At 37.5% G+C, this 14991-nt stretch overlaps 1 protein-coding gene and 1 pseudogene across 1 annotated transcript in view; both read left to right on the forward strand.

Moving 5' to 3' along the window:
- LOC139980243 (uncharacterized) overlaps nt 1-14991 on the forward strand; it is a 116927-nt gene that overhangs the window by 23881 nt on the left and 78055 nt on the right. The gene's annotated exons all lie outside the window — the stretch shown is intronic.
- LOC139957824 (U2 spliceosomal RNA) lies at nt 13479-13683 on the forward strand (annotated as a pseudogene).

Genomic DNA, 14991 nt, shown 5'->3' on the forward strand with positions numbered 1-14991 from the left:
TTTGTGTTGTAACAGGACCGTGACCTCTATGTAAAGTTAACAGGACAGTGACTTGTATGTTAAATATACGGGACAGTGATTTGTTTGTTAAGTATACTGGAAAGTGACCTGTATGTTAAGTATACGGGACAGTGACTTGTATGTTAGGTATACTGGACAGTGACTTGTATGTTTTGTATACGGGACAGTGTCTTGTATGTTAAGTACACGGGACTGTGACTTGTATGTTAAGTTAACAGGACAGTGCCTTGTATGTTAAGTATACGGGACAGTGACTTGTATGTTAAATATACGGGACAGTGATTTGTATGTTAAGTATACTGGAAAGTGACCTGTATGTTAAGTATACGGGACAGTGACTTGTATGTTAAGTATACTGGACAGTGACTTGTATGTTTTGTATACGGGACAGTGTCTTGTATGTTAAGTACACGGGACTGTGACTTGTATGTTAAGTTAACAGAACAGTGACTTGTATGTTAAGTATACTGGACAGTGACTTGTATGTTTTGTATACGGGACAGTGTCTTGTATGTTAAGTATACTGGACAGTGACTTGTATGTTAAGTACACGGGACAGTGACTTGTATGTTAAGTATACTGGACAGTGACCTGTATGTTAAGTATTCGGGACAGTGTCTTGTATGTTAAGTACACGGGACTGTGACTTGTATGTTAAGTTAACAGAACAGTGACTTGTATGTTAAGTATACTGGACAGTGACTTGTATGTTTAGTATACGTGACAGTGACCTGTATGTTAAGTATACGGGAGAGTGACTTGTATGTTAAGTATACTGGAAAGTGACCTGTATATGTTAAGTATACGGGACAGTGACTTGTATGTTTTGTATACGGGACAGTGACTTGTATGTTTAGTATACTGGACAGTGACTTGTATGTTAAGTATACGGGATCGTGACTTGTATGTTAAGTAGAACGGATGCGTTCCATACAGAGAATTCTCTCTCCATACGTGTCCCTTGATCTGCACCCTCGGTTAAACTGTGTGACTAAACGAGCGGAATGAATGAATGAATGAATGAATGAATTATATATATATGTGTACCGAATCTATGATGAGGCGCCTGTGGTTATATTTTAGGCAAAGAAGTCCGACACGGATAGCAAAAGACATTCACGTCAAATACAACATTTCAGTACATTAACATAAAGTCTGTTAAAAGTATCTCTCTCGAGATCGGGCTTTAGGAATCACAAATGATTTTCGAGTTGGTTAGCATCATGTTTGATAATCTAGAGTAAGGCCAAATATGTCACCAAAAACAGAACTATAGTATTGTTCGATACAGGTGTCAAACGCCTACAGTGAAATTACGACCTTCCTTACTGGGCTCGAACCTCTGGACATACAATCAGCGTCCATAGACTAGTGGTTAGGGTGTCCGTGTACAGGGCGGAAGGCCCGGGTTCGAATCCCGGTGGAGGCTCAAAGTGTTTTCACTGTTCTTGATTTTCCAACTCATTACGATTTTCATTTATATATATTCATTTGCCTTTGTCGTTTACCTCCATTGCATTAACATAAAGTCTGTTCAAAGTATCTCTTTCGAGATCCGGCTTTAGGAATCACAAATGATTTCGAGTTGGTTAGCATCATGTTTGATCTCTAGAGTAAGGCAAATATATGTCACCGAAAACAGAACTATAGTATTGTTCGATACAGGTTACAAACGCCTACAGTGGAATTACGACCTTCCTTACCGGTTTCGAACCTCTGGACATACAATCAGCGTCCATAGCCTAGTGGTTAGGGTGTCCGCGTATTTATTTTTATATATGTGTATATGGCCCGTTTAAGCCTCCATGTATACGTCAGAAACACCGATTTACTTCAGGTAAAGTGACCGCAGCTTAACGATTAGTTCCGCTTTCATTACAGATTTGATTTGATTTGATTTGATTTATTTGATTTTCCACTGGATATATACATGTGGAGGAAAGTCCTCTAAAAAGCCAATTCAGGCTTAACAATTCATTCCTTTTCTTTTGTAACTATTCTAGGAAATTTAAAGTTTATCCTCCATTCACACATGGCACTGGTGACTTTCTTGCATGTAATTAGTTGGCTTTCACCGTAGGCGACAATTACACAATTACGAAATGAAATAAGACTCATAATTAGTAATCCATCAATAACCCAGTGGAATGAATCTTTCCTTAATTTACACGGGGCTCCATATTACTAGAATATCTGAAGAAAACTCGAAGAGAATAAAAAAAACCACCCCCCAAAAAACGAAAATTCTTGGAAATGTTAAATTTGTCCTCGAGAGGAGTACATGAGAGTTGTGGCATATAGTCTACTTTATAATTTGCGGAAGGATATCGCCATTCCTAGAGAAACAGCTATAGTAAAGGAGAAAGACGTGTACTCTATTATTAACGGTTCTCGTGCATCGATACCGTGAGTATGTTAGAAATATCAAGACTATATCGCAAAGTATTATTCTTCCTCCAATAGAAAGAGGTCTGACGAGTGGGGAGAGAGTCAGGGGGCGTTGCAGGCGGGTCCTTTTCTCAATTAGGGCAAATATGTACACCAGATAAACTAGGGCATTCTCATTTCATAATTATACCCATAAAGAATAATTTGAGGAAAAATTGGTCCGGTGAAATAATTTTCCCCGGGTCCCGATATGGCTGGCAATGCGTCTGTGTACACACGACCTGTGATTGAAATGAAACAGTGTATATATGTATATGTGTGTATATATATATATATATATATATATATATATATATATATATATATATATATATATATATAAGGCCCGGGTTCGAATCCCGGTGGAGGCTGGAAGTTTTTTCACTGTTCTTGATTTTCCAACTCATTACTATTTTCATTTATATATATATATATATATATATATATATATACTGTTACTTATCTCACCTCTCCTCCCTTCCCCCCTTCCCCTCTACCGTTTTGATACACCACTACACATCCTCTCAATAGAAAGAGAACATTTCTTACTGTTAGCTATTTTTGTTCGACAATAAACCAGCTACATTCCTGAGTGAAAATGAACGTCAATAAATGTCAAATTTAAGAATTAAAAAAATAAACATGGTACATATACATATATATATAGATATATTTAAATATATAAGTAGATATAGATTTAGATCTAACTCTTGCATTGAATTGCTTGAATCTCTTCTTCCAGCTCACCTCCGCGGTCAGTCGACAGATTAAATTATAAATACCTTTCTTGACTTTCATTTGATCAATAACGTTGTCCAATAAATGCATGCTAAGATCCCTTGGTTAATGGCAGATTGGTTAATAGCACCCACAAAATATAAATATTCCGAGATAAATGACCTTGGCTATATTAAATTACTTCAAATTACTCAAATATAACGGAATAATTCATGCCTGCTAAGCTCAAATTTACACCGGGCGATCGCATCAGACACATTTTTTTCTCCTTATGTAATAAATGTGTAAAAGCTTAGAGGTAACTTTGCGTTTCCCGGAGTGCAAAATTTTTCTTTAGTTACACACAACTCGTACACGATTTCTCTCAAGATCTGCGGTGTTTGAGTTTAAAGTGGCAGTATAAAATTTAATTTTGGTTTGTTTGTTGTGTGTGAGTGTGTGATACCGTGCATTTGTTTTTCATTTCAGACTGCATGAGGAAGGCCAGAAAATTATATTATTTAATTGTTTTACTAAGTTTCTGAATATGCAATATTTTTGTATCGCACCCCCCCCCCCGGGAGTATTCTCCTTTGTCATATTTCTTAAATATCTGTTGTTCGTTACGTAAATATATATTTAAATCATGTGGTGATGTAATTCACCATCTGTTGTACTGTACTTGGTATGAAGATGTGGAAAGCTCAATTTGCGTTGGGTTGTCACTTCTGAAGGAACCATGTACAATGGTAGCACCAGGGGTGGGGTGGGGCACGACCCTGGTTATGTGACATTAAAGTTTTGTCACATTTTTTAAATTTGTGCAAAAATTACATAACTCAAAATTTGGTTTACCGATGGAGCGAGGGGGGTAGGATTGTTACCTAAACCCTACATTTTCCGTGATGTGCACTTTATAAAGGTGAGTTTCTTCATTTCCAAAATATTTGCCCCGTCCAAACTGTTTGTTTCCTCCCCCTCCCTCCCCTCCCCCTAACTTTGGAATTTCTGGTGCCGCCACTTACCGTGGAAAAATATTCGCACAAAACTAGATACGTACCCCTTAATTTATCTGAAAGATAAGTATGTTCATGTATAACTTTGGGTGTTTATAAACTTCCAATCCATCTAGTTCAATACAGGAAGCTGAGTTTGTTTTTTAAATTTAATGTTACATTTTTCATTTGCAACATGTGGAACTATGCTAACTTTATATTTGTCTCTGGTTCGATTTTGGTGTGTTTCAGTACGATAGGTTTACCAGACACCTTGTCGTACCTAATATAATCAAGCAAATACTACAAGATTGTGAAAAAAAATAAACAGCTTTTTAATCAACTTCACGTAGAAAGATAGATTATCGCAACAACCTTAGCTGTTAGCCTAACGAGCTTTTAAAACGGGAATCTTGAACAATCATATATAGGAGAGTATTAATGTAAAATCAATCAGAGAGGCCCTCAAAAGTATGTTTGTATCATAAAGTGAGCGGTTACCAAAAGCTGCATCACATTCATACGCAGTGGCGTGGGAAGGTACTTTTGAGTGGGGGGCTGAAGACTGATGGCCGGCCTGGGGGAGGGGTCTAAGGGGAGGGGGTGTCCCCCTCCCCTTTGGAAGTTTTTGCATTTCCAGGTGGCCTCAGATGCAATTTGGTGCAATATAGCACTCTTCAACCCACTCACTCCATTTTGTATATAATTTTGCATTTTCACCTGGCCTTAGATGCAATTTGGTGCTCCAAATGAGATTTTTTTCTCATTTGGAAATGAAAAAGGGGTTTTCTGACTTGCGAAGCGGGGGGGGGGGCGGAATGATACTTCCGCCCTTCCATATTTTTCACTGGGGGGGGGGGCTGGCGCCCACCAGCCCTCCGGTTCCTACGTCCTTGTTCATACGTGTTCCCTTTCTGTTTTTAAACTTAAATGGACAGGATAATATACCAAGATTAATATTTCTAAATACTGTGCACCAAGCTGTAGTGGATATTTACTCTTACATAATTTCATTTAGGTTACAAAAATACCCGTGATGACAACATTCCATTTCCGGCCACAAAAATCAGCCTAAGCTGTTAGCCTAGCGAGCTCTTAAACGAGAAACTCGTCGCAAATAATATCTATTAATGTAAAAATCATGCAAAGAGCACACATCAAACGTCTTCTTAATAAACTATTCCCGGAAACCAGTACATTCATTTCTGTTTTTTTTTCTCTCCAAAATTATCTTAATTAGTACAGGAAAATTAGCCAATATGATTAATAAAATATTACGGGTTTACTTTGTAAGCTGCAGTAGAAAATGTGCTCTCAAATAATTTGATTCATGTTAAAAAATAACTGTGGTTCTATATATAAACTACTATTACCTACCTCTTCAGCGAAAACCTTTAATCTAATTCCCCAGCAAGCAAAATATATCATAGAGTCAAAATTCATTTTAACAAAAGAAGACAAGTACATTTTACTATTGCTCATTACACCTGAATCAAATTAATACGGAAAATAAAAACTTAGAAACGATTCTTACCATGTGTTTGATCTTAATAAGTTTTCAACCAATTTTAGGGAAAGGCTGTTTCTTCAAATATATACATAATTAATGCCATAAGAATCGTTCATAAATAATCCAGTAAACTGATGACGCACGATGTCATTGGTAACGTGTTATTTTAGGACACATCTGAATAAGTTATGTTTTCCAAGAAATCAAGTGAATAGGTTTTAACTTTCTGATAAAAAAAAAAAAAAAAACATTTTATGAAGAAGCAAAAATGAGACTGACGTCTGCACGTTATTAGGATATTAAAATTAATAGACAAAACTATGAACTGTCATCATCATATAGCGTGTTAATCATGGTTGTATAACCAACATGACCAAGCGTTATCAAAACCGAGTGTGAAGGGGGGGGGGGGTGTGCAAGTTGATGCTCTAAATCCTAGGACTAATCGTAGCTCAAAAGAATGACAATTCAGGTTTAATAACAAACATGATTATATTAAAAAATATATAAGAAAAAATGATTATGTCAATTATATCAGAAATTGTGGAAATATTTTAAACTTTCACATTTTTTTTTACATTTATTGTGGTTTCAAGAATCATGTTAAAATTGTATGGTCGACTGAATTTTGGGAACTTTATCCGACTACTCATACTCACCAACTACACATACTCACCGATTACACATACTCACCGGCTTCACATACTCACCGACTACACATACTCACCGACTACACATACTCACCGACTACTCATACTCACCGACTACCCATACTCACCGAATACTCATACTCACCGAATACTCGTACTCACCGACTACACATACTCACCGACTACTCATACTCACCGACTACACATACTTACTGACTACTCATACTCACCGATTACACATACTCACCAACTACTCATACTCACCGACTACTCATACTCACCGATTACACATACTCACCAACTACTCATACTCACCAACTACACATAATCACTTACTACTCATACTCACCGACTACACATACTTACTGACTACTCATAATCACCGATTACACATACTCACCGGCTACACATACTCACCGACTACTCATACTCACCGATTACACATAATCACTTACTACTCATACTCACCGACTACTGATACTCACCGACTACTTATACTCGCCGACTACTCATACTCCCCGGCTACACATACTCACTTGGTACTCATACTCACCGACTACACATACTCACCAACTACACATAGTCACTGATTACTCATACTCACCGACTACTCATACTCACCGACTACACATACTCACTGACTACTCATACTCACCGATTACACATAATCACTTACTACTCATACTCACCGACTACTGATACTCACCGACTACTTATACTCGCCGACTACTCATACTCCCCGGCTACACATACTCACTTGGTACTCATACTCACCGACTACACATACTCACCAACTACACATAGTCACTGATTACTCATACTCACCGATTACACATACTCACCGACTACTCATACTCACCGACTACACATACTTACTGACTACTCATACTCACCGATTACACATACTCACCGACTACTCATACTCACCGACTACTCATACTCACCGATTACTCATACTCACCAACTACTCATACTCACCAACTACACATAATCACTTACTACTCATACTCACCGACTACACATACTTACTGACTACTCATAATCACCGATTACACATACTCACCGGCTACACATACTCACCGACTACTCATACTCACCGATTACACATAATCACTTACTACTCATACTCACCGACTACTGATACTCACCGACTACTTATACTCGCCGACTACTCATACTCCCCGGCTACACATACTCACTTGGTACTCATACTCACCGACTACACATACTCACCAACTACACATAGTCACTGATTACTCATACTCACCGACTACTCATACTCACCGACTACACATACTCACCAACTACTCATACTCATCAACTACACATACTCTTCGATTACTCATACTCACTGATTACTCATACTCACTTGCTACACATAGTCACTGGCTACACACAGTCACTGATTACTCATTGTCACTGATTATTCATACTCACTGATTACACATACTAACTGGCTACACATAGTCACTGGCTACACACAGTCACTGATTACTCATTGTCACTGATTATTCATACTCACTGGCTACACATACTCACTGGCTACACATACTCACTGGCTACACATACTCACTAGCTAAAAATACATTCTGTTTGTAGATAATGTGCCACTTAAATGGAAGAGGAAAATATTCACATCATGTAAAATTGGTTGAAATCGTATCACTACATCTTGTTCCCCCCTATACTAAAGATATGGTTGATTGAATGGAACCTCTAATGACTGGCCAAACTTTTGATTTTGTTCCGTGCGGTGGATCTCAGTAGGTGGTCTGTGATGTCGTAAAGTAAATGTTCTTCAAAATTGTTACTACAACTAATAATACTAATAATTACGAACATTTGTAATACGCCGGTATCCGTCAAAAAGACGCTCACGTCGCAGTGAAAAAAACAGTGACAAAGGGCAAAGTAAGTAACAGACAAAGAATAAGATAGCAAAAGGTAAATTTCAAATTACTTTCCTATTAACATGTTGTCATTGTTTATTTCTCCTTGAAACCTGATACACTTGGAATTTAGCTTTGCTCCCGGTGTTCTCTGCAATTAGAATTCATCAAACTGTTAGTTTTCTTTGTGAATGAGTATGTCGAATATTATACAGATAAGCAAATTACGATTTTGAAAAATGACCCTTGAAACATCTGAGGCTCATCAATGAAAGTGGCTGGATTATATAGTCTATATACATCAACCATTAGGTCAGTGTCTCAAATGCAACACAAAACTCAATAGGAAAACATCAGATTTGTTATGGCCTTCAATGACATTTTTATTAGTGTTTTTCCAATTTGTCAGAGACAAAAAATGGTGTTTAATGTTATCCATAAAGTGCCTAGTCCGTTGTTCATATATGAAATTTATAGATTTTATAGAATTTATAAAGCTACGGATTAACATTAACATGTATGCTTGCACTGAGGAGCTGACGTCATCATCAATTTGGGCCTTAAAGGAGCATTCCAAAGATAAAAGCATATTTTAAGGTGTATATCTTGAAAACAGGAAAAGCAATAGAAACGGTACCAGCTCTATATATTTTCTTTTCTTTTTGGACTAAAACATATTAACAAAGAACAACCAGATACCTTTCAAACGATGATCACAATGAAAGAGAAATCCAACTTGTGACAGAAACCATTCGTTTTCACTTTTTAATAACCTCTCTCCTCCCCTTCCCCTCCCGCTTACCATATTCCTCCCCTCCACTCCCCTCCCTCTCCACCTCTCTCCCGCCCTCCTCCAACATCCCTTTCCATAGAATCTGTGGGTAAAGTCATTTACACTCTCATCTCTCCCGATTTTCATTTTTCTTGTGTCTTTTATTTATTTTTGTTTCGCAAAATTTACCGGCAAATAGGATAGTTTACGCGATTCTATAGGTTGATATTGAAGCTCCAATGTTTTCTTCATACAAAAACGACTTCAATCAGTTGTTATTCCTTCAATTTTTTTATTATACATTTAACTTAATTCATTTTGTTATTTTTAGTATACAGTATACGTTAAGAACGTGACGTGTCCTTCACCTTAAAGCGATTACCTAATTTACTCTTTAATGCGACATTTTACAGAATGTATCTGAGAGTCCTGGCGGATATAGTATAGTACGTTGATAATTTCTAAGTTGAGAATTTACTGCCACGTGCATTACTAGCAGATGCAGCCTACTAATTTTAATGAGTGTTGATATTTGCTCAATTCTATTGTTCGAAGATCAACTTTGATGGTCAATAGAGCACTCAGGAATATCGGTATATGTCTACCCAGAAGTTTAATGTGGTTAATTAGTAATTAAATTTTCCTGAATGTACGTTCATTGTTGCATCCCGTATATGTTTATCAGGGTGTTCCTCCAACTGATCTCTCCATCCCACCCTACCTTCTTCCCCCTTCCCTCCCTCCCTCCCTCCTCCCTCCCTCCGTCCGTCCCTTACAGAGAAAGACGGTGATTAACATCCATACGCATAGACCCATATAGACCCATTCCACGAGAAGACCGAACTTCACGATAGATCACAGTGGCATGGGCAAACGGAGGAGGGAGAAAGGGGTGGGGGTGGGGGGAATATAATCTCCACCTCCATCGTTAGTCGAGGCGGGAACGTTCAGTTGGAGATTTTTACATTCAGTCGGGGAAGAATAATACTACTTCTCCGGGCCCAGGACGCCCTTTTGAAGGGATGCAGGGAGTTGTGGGTGGTGTAGGCGTTAAGACCTAAAATATATGACTTATTTATAGTCTGCATACGCATCAGGATGCACCAATGGACGTCTTAACTTGCAATTTATTTTCTTCTGGGAGAGGACCACCTCTACCCGCCCTTCCCCTCAGATTCATATATAAATCCACCTCTGGCTCCATCCATCCAGAAAGATTCATACTCACCCTATCCTATAACTCTGTTGGTGGATCGAAATCTATGACCTGCGTCCTGCAGGCTGCGTGGCTATGGAAAACGAAACACACGCTAAAGTATATACCGCCATTCTATAGACTACAGTCGAGCCTGGCTATACTCGTTCCCCTTATAATGCTCATGTATTATTCTTGGTTTGATGCGCGTTATAGTATAACAGAGGCAAGTGTTTGCTTTTCACTGTTACGATAATGAATCGTAAATACGCAGCCTTCATTCACTATTTGTGTGCGTGTGTGTGTGTTAAGTATATTAAACTAGACTATATGATATATACGTAATGGAATTGTGCCTCATATTATAACACCGACCCAGAGTGGTCGCATATGTATGAGGTTGAAATATTTTGCCTTCAACACGCGACTTTCACATCTTTTGATGTGTGTCCTGATCATATAGAAGGACACGGTGACACGGTTGAGCGGAAGCTTTCTAAAAAAAAAAAAAAACAACGCTGAAAACTAAAAGGAAATTCTGTTCATATTTTCATATATTCATCCATATAATTTTTTTATACCTACATCACTATTTTGTCTAAATTGCAAGCCTCTGGGGAGAGCCGTCAAAATGTGGAAAGCACCTCCGAGTGTGAACCCACAAAGTCGTAATCACTTCCATGCATTATTCACGCTAGGGCTCGCCAAAGGTGCCAATATTAATTCGAAAAATAAGTATACCTGTCATCCTGTGGCAGAAATAAAGGAAACACGTTAACTTTCAAATTATGCTGTGACGTCACTACATAAATGTATACGTATATAGCCTATCGGTTGCTCCCTACAGGGTGGGATAATGGGATATAACGTGTTGAAGATAAGAAAGTAACTGGGATTCCTCAGTTCATCAAATGTATAGGTTTCATATCGAATAAGGTATTTTTTTTTGTTATTGCTTTCTTTCACTTCATAGTTAATATATGCTGAAATTTCTGGGTGTGAAAAAGTCAAGCAAATGAAAAGCAACTCAATACATTAACGTAGCTGAGTGCTTCCCTAATTTCGTGTGTACACTTGTGGTATAATCCTTCCGCACCCCCACCCCAACCCACCCTACCGCACCCCAACCCCACCCCACCCTTCTTCTTCACCAACCGCGTTTGTTAATGTATATAAACTGCATATATATAGTTGCACAAACTTTGCTTGTATTTGGTATACATGTGATGTATTTGGTATACATGTGACTTTATTTAAATCAATCCTGCTACAGTGCACTTTATTAGCTTGGCTATAGTAAAGTTCCAATCAAAATCGGTATGAGCCGGGAACGGGGTATCTTCTGATTTATTAAGACATTTCGTATGTGTTTAGTAATAACATAACTAGCACAGCATCCGGCAACCATTTTTTCCTTCATGCATGTGGTTAAAACCTGTCACGATATTTCAGGGGTTTCAATTGAAATCATATATAGAGAAATATTCGATTCGTTTGATATGCATGTTGCCGGAAACTGCATGGTGATCAGTGGCTGAATTTTCTTGTTAACATGTTCAGAAATGATCACAGTAAGAGTGGTGAGTGATCATAGCTATACCTTCTTTTATATTTCAGGATTGGGATCGAGGAGCAAAAGGAAAACAAAAATATTAACTATATTTCTACACAGTGCACCTGTCGATTATAAAACGCGATAGTATACATGGCCCCCATTGGTTAGTATGACTTCATTAACGGAAGTGTTCATTGCATGACATAAGAAACATGAGCGCAAATAAAGTCAAACGAGACACCCAAATGAGCCGGAAATCCTCAAAGGAGGGCACCAGGATTGAATTTAAAGCAACTTAAGAAGGGTAAATCAAATTAACTCAGTGACTATTCATGAAAAAGTATAGCATCTGCAACATCGCAGGGTTTACAGTGCAAAGATACACGAGGGGCTGTTTTTGTGTCGTTTGTTTTACTTTATTTTGTGTTGATTTTGGTCTCTGTTTTGATTTTGCTTTCATTGTTTGTTCTTTGGTTGCAGTTTTTTTTGTGGTTATTATTCGAGTAATAGCGGACCCTTATTTCGAGTTAAATATTATGGCCTGTACCGTGTTAAGTTTATCGAGTAGATTGTTACGTAATTATTAAGCGCTTGAATTCGAATCGGCTAACTCTGTCTTATATACTTTTCAACCATCGCAATTACCGTAATTCACACTTTCCGTGAGAAAACGACGGGAAAATTCAAATTCTTCCCTGCCGGTGGCTTATCGTTCGTGTCTAGTGACGTAAGAAGCCGCTAGGTGTAAATCGCAGGTTAAGCTGGCCTCATTGCGACCAAGTTGGTTATCCCCACTGGTCAGTGCATGGTCGCACCTGTACTTCTGACTGTAAAGTAAAAAAAAAAATTCGTATAGAAAACCAACCAACTTGAACTCCCCCGAGCCCTTCCGTAGAATTCTTCCATCATTCACTACCTCTGATTTGCCTTTCTATGTAGGATGTTATTCCAAGTGTTAATGGTAAGTTCAATAGTCTTTGTAATTTGTATGCATAGATATGGGTATTGCCTTTAATTATACACCTGAATGCGAAGAACTCTCATACGATGTGTGTACATCAGTAAGCTCTTTCATCAACAAGAATCCAAATACTTTGCATATATCTATACCTCCATTTTTGTTTTGGTCAAAGTCAGAAATGTTTTGTAATCTTCGAATTAGTTCCACATTTCTATTCGGCGGAAGGGGAATAATAGTTGCATACTTGTTGGATTACTACACGAAAACAGTATAAATGGGGATGCATACACACACACACACATATATATATATGTATACATATATATATGTATACATATATATATGTATACATATATATATATATATATATATATGTATATATATATATATATATATATATATATATATACATTAACATATACATATAGGTTAGTTTGGTATGATTTCATTACTTTCATGTGTTTGGTACGTTTTTGTCACAATCATTCAATTTAATGTCAGTAGCCCTGCCTCGCCCACCCTACGCTCACCACTTCCCCCATCCTCGATCAGACTATTGAACCCCCAATCAAACCCACTTGTTTAAACGTTTCCTGAACGTTCAGTAGAGAAGATCCGTCTTCCTTAATAACCGCTTTACCACTTATAGCATTAAGATTCATGCGCAAGCAAGGAAGAGATAGCTTGGAAAAAATATACATTAGAAAATATTTTAGTTCTCTTGGGAAAGAAAAAGGTGACGAACATTTTGATACATGACGAAAAAAGAGGCAAACAGTTGGAAGTAACACTTCTCTTCCCCTTTGGCTATAAGAACATGTTTAGCATCTGTTCTTTTTCAGATTAGTATATGAAAAGCGACTCATGGAGTCGCTTGAAGTTAAAACATGGCTTTTGCACATAGACTATAGGGAATAGTAGATTGGTCCGTTCAGGGTCACGGGTAGACCCGGATTTTAGTTCTATACCTGCGGGAATCGTACCACTACCCCTATAGGGATATATATAATCAAATTCACTGAAGGATAGCCCCTGTAGGGCTCTAATAGGGCTATCCCCTTATCCTATCGTATAATATCGTACGTATATGTGTTACAGAGAGAGAAAGAAACACCCTCAAACAAGAAGGCAAGAAATAAAATCACACTGACTGTTGTTGGTATTCAATTCATACCCGAAAAGGCTATGATATTCTGTAAATTATTCGGTTGTCAACTTGGGACCAATGGGTTGAATTGCTTGCTGTACATTTGTACTTATTATTTGCTTCTTTGAGTTAATAAAATTGCTTTTGTTGTTCTTGGTGTCAATGTTGACTTCTGTGTCTTTATACGAATATATATATATATATATTTTTTAATTGTTACCGGTATTCGTGTATATAAAACTATATCCACCAACTTATATTTGGTCCTTCGGTCTGTATCTCCGTCTGTCTTTCTACCTGTCTGTCTAAACTGTCACCCCAGCAATATTAAACCGACGCGACTTTGTAATGTGTCCTTGGTTTACAACTTCCACGTGACGATAATTTTTTGCACACTATAGAGAGAGAGACGAAATATATATATATATATATATATATATATATATTATTTCTGTTTGTTATAGAGCACGTCTTCGTATAAATAAGACTATACCAATGGGAGAGCTGTTCTCTTCACTAGCAGATAATTAAAATATTTAATTTTCCATATTGTCAGTTCTTTCAGTCCATGCTTTATTAATACCAAACTATATTTATGATTTATGAGAATAACCTTTCTACGCGTAGATCTGTTCAGTGTATAGCTGAACCACGGACGATACCGTATATACAAGTAACAGAATAGACATACAAGAGGGGGGGGGGGGCAAGAATTTAAATGAGAATTCCTCAGTATCTCTGTCTATTACAGCACTGCAAGCAGCAAACCAAGTAACATCGATGTTCAAAATTTCATATTAAGTCAATATTTCTCTCTCTCTCCACCTCTCCCTCTATCTATGTTTCCTTTGCCGTTGATAACTTTTTTGGTCGCTATATAACGAGACAGTATTCTAGTATATAAGTAAATCAAATACGTCAACCTTGAAGGACTAGCTCTGTTTGTTTATTCAAGAAAGAAAATGGTTGACTTTCTCCTCACAGTACAATCCAAAGTCCGTAATATTTATTTGGCTGGCTTATATATGATTTTATTACGCAGTGAAAAGATGACACAAGTTAATATAGGGCATATGTCTTGTCTTGTTTGTATTATCCGATAAATGTCTAGCATCATCTGTCTTTTCTTACTTGAGCAAATAACTTAAAATG

Source organism: Apostichopus japonicus, chromosome 2, assembly GCF_037975245.1.
Source record: "Apostichopus japonicus isolate 1M-3 chromosome 2, ASM3797524v1, whole genome shotgun sequence".
Lineage (NCBI taxonomy): Eukaryota > Metazoa > Echinodermata > Holothuroidea > Aspidochirotida > Stichopodidae > Apostichopus > Apostichopus japonicus.